We start from the raw sequence: 3,845 nt of genomic DNA on the forward strand, positions 1-3,845 counted from the left end.
GCTGAAATCCATTTCTGTAAATTGACGTTAACGAGCGGCTGCAGCGACCGGTTAGTTAGCTCTGATACGGCCACAGCTGTTAACCCTTCAGCACCCGCTTGAATCAGCGGAGGTTTCATTTACATACAAAAACAGCAGAAAATATGAATGATTCTGCTTCTGTCTGCACTCTGAGAGATCCACTTATTGTTCCCTTATCAATCACTGGATCACTAACAGAAACAGAAAATATGAACGATCCTGCTTCTATCTGCACTCTGAGAGATCCACTTATTGTTCCCTGATCAATCACTGGATCACTAACAGAAACAGAAAATATGAACGATCCTGCTTCTATCTGCTGGTTCCTGTATTCTCCATCTGCAGCTGGCAGACAAAGTTTTCACCATGGTCACCACACATTCTGCTCTTTAAATGATTTCACCCTGTTTCCATGTTGAATCACCCACAGGGGGTAATTGATGCGGCTCATTAAATAATCAAACAAGGATCCCTGACGGCAGGTTAAAAAGGACCTGTAAGCAAACACTGTTTTCAAAAACAGTGTGTGTAGATGTATTGAGTGTTGTGACTCAAAAGAGAAAGCCATGAATATCTGAACCCCAACATTCAATTTACCATTTCAGCAGAAAAGTGTCTGTCATATGTTTCGTTTTGATCAAAAGTGAAAATTCTGATCATTTTGTAAGAGCAGATGTCTAATTTTTCAAAAAGTGAATACGAAATCTTGGAACGAAACTCTCCTCCAACATTTTCTTCACTGTCTGTCTGATGCTATTTCTCTGCATTTTGATCAGCAAGCCTTTGGATTTTCCAGAGGGCTGCTTGCTGCCAGGTTTCACAGCCTCCCAGAGTTCTCATCAGAGGATTCAACCTCATCTTCAGCGATGGCTGATGGCTGCTGATGCACCCCAAGGCCCATTTTGTCCCAGATTTTTACATTGCATGATAAAAACACACACACATCTCTGTGCAATTCTGTATGAAGAAGTCTGTTTGAATCTGTCCGATTGCTCTCTTGCTTTCTTACCCCCAAACACACAAATTCACACATACCAATTGCTGATATAAAAGATGGAGCTCTAGTCTTTCATGAAATACAAGTGTGGAAAATAATTTTTTTTTTTTAGAATTATTAGGCTCACCAGCAGGAAAATGACTCCTCCAAATCCACTGGCTGTTCTTTTTTACATGACAACCAGCTATGTAACCTGTGTTAAAAATGATATTTTCAATGAACAATAAAGTAATTATATTTGTTTCCTTATTTTATTTATGTATTTATTTATGAAATGGAGCCATAATTTAATCAAATCAGAACAAAGAGGCTTCACTGGTCTGGACATGTTATTAATGGTAACTGTGGGCCAGTAAAATCCAGTCCAGTTTGAAGAACAGGTGAACCAGTTTGAAGGCTTTCAGACATTCAAACACCTTACAGCAGTTAAAAAAAAACAATGAAACAGTATTTGTCATTTAACCATAATTGTTGATAAGTTTTACAGCAATAACAAGCTAACAGGTATTTTTTTTACATATCTTTTCATCTTCACTTTATTCTTTACATATAATTCTGAAACGCTATTTAAATGTTATAGTTTGTTTTTCAGGAACTCATAATTTGTGAAATTCTGACAGTGGCCCTGCACTGACAGTAATGTATGTTCCATATTTACCCACATACTTATGTTAAAGTAAAGTGGAGAATTTAGAGTTAAGTGCATCCATAATGATGCTGTCTCTTCCATATGTTGTACAGCAAAAGAACAGTAAAAGACTGAGTGTTTCACCCTGACAGTGAGGGTGTGTGGTGGCTCCGTTACTCTGCCTCATGGGCAAAGAAACTTGAAGTAGCTCTGGTAGTTTTTCCTTTCATTTATCATCATCTCTGTGAGGCCTTAAGAACGAAACCAAATCTCACATTAACGGTGATGCTCCATTGGTTTTTATGGAAATAGGTACATTAATACGTATAAACTTGTTTTTCTCAAGTTAATTTTGCCTGTTAGGTTTTTCACATACTCTGGAGCCCAAAATGCTAAACTCTGACTCAAAGGTTTTACATAGTTTATTGTAAAGCTGAGAAACAAGAAAAGCTGAAAACGCTGAGAGCAAAATAGGTACGTTGGTTTCCTTCAGAGAGGGCCCTCACAACAACGTTCTCGACAGAGCAAGCAGATAGGATAGGGGAACAGACCACCAGCAAACAGAGATGAAAAAAACAACTAACGGGATTTGAATTAGTTGCATTAACACTTGGTAGAGCAGATGATTTAATGCATGCCGAGAGTGAGGCCAAAGTTCAAACAGAATGTAACTAAACGTCAAGTCATCTCATGAAGTAGTTAACCATAAAGCAAGCTATAAGGATTTTAACATAATTTCAGAACATTCTGATGCTTCAGAGATGGTCCTGGCAGGAAAGCAGAGAGAGATGTTAAGTAAAGGTCCAATGGTGCAATCAAACTGCAGCTTTACAGTTCATTATAAAAAACCCAGAAAAATAATTGAACTGCAGAGATTAATTTTGTCAAAAAGGACTAAAATAAAACTACCCAGTGAGAGCTGGTGTGTGAACACAACCCCTGGTAGGGCTCTATTTCTTCATTTTCTTTGCAATGTGCAAAATTATGACTTTATGTAAAAATTCAGCAAAAAAGTGGCTTTTTTCAGGCAGAGAATTGGACAAAGCCCAAAGATATCAACACTTCCTGAGACCAAAGTTTTTTATCCTCATCTCACCAGGGAGTTGGGAAGACTCTCACCACTGGCTGAAAGCAGATATGTAATCATGCTGAGATCTGGGCCAGGTTTCTGAGGATAGTATTGCCACAGGGAGGGGAGGTGGGCTTCTTTATGTCTCCATGAAAAAGAGCTGGTCCACTCTCTTTGGCATTGTAATTTTCTCCACTTAGGTTCTGATGAGATTCATTTGACACACCAGGTTTGTTTACAATAATTGAAACCAGAACATTGAAATATACAGTAAAACACAGCAGATGTCACATTAAGACTTAAGAAAGCAGCTGTCCTCTTACCACATAGACTAAAACTAGGTGGAAGACCTAAATGTTTTCGGTTTTTACCAATGTACCTTTAAAACATTGACATATATCTGTTCTGTAATCACTCACTGACTCATCTTCATCCGTTTTATCCGTATCCGGGTCGTGGGGCTGCTGGAGCCAATCCCAGCTCACATCGGGCGAGGGGGGGTACACCCTGGACAGGTTGCCAATCCATCGCAGGGCCAACACACAAGGACAGAGACCAACAACCACTCATGCTTCTGTTCTATGATCAGTTTGGAAATATGTGGTGACCTGTGTGTGTGCTCACTGGACCTGAAGTTCTACTCAGCACCATACAAAGTGATGCCTGACGCTGGTCAGGCTCATCTGGAAATATTAGCTTCTTACATTGGTATAGGTACACATTAAATACTCACCCCCAGCTAAATACTGAAGGTGCACATGTGCACTCACAATCAAACCAAAATGGCTGTGTCAAGCATGAAGAATTACAACACAACTGTGTTCTGTTAAAGATGAACTGTATTTCCTGACCTCTTTCAAACCTATGACATCATAGCAGTGGGTAAACTTGTTGCAGAGATCTCTACTCCAGAGCTTCGATGAATATCCTAGTTTGTATCAGCACAATGTATACAAACCATTCAAATTCCGAAAAAACTGAAGAAATCGTCCTATTGATTAGATAATCGCCTTAATTTAACAGTTGTTAAAGCTGCGCATCAATCAAAGATTCACAAATGAAGTTTTCAAGTTCAAGTTTTCATATAGAAATTTGAAAAAGAAGACACAAATAGTCTGAGTAATCTTTAA

The sequence above is a fragment of the Echeneis naucrates genome, chromosome 12 (genome assembly GCF_900963305.1).
Source record: "Echeneis naucrates chromosome 12, fEcheNa1.1, whole genome shotgun sequence".
Lineage (NCBI taxonomy): Eukaryota > Metazoa > Chordata > Actinopteri > Carangiformes > Echeneidae > Echeneis > Echeneis naucrates.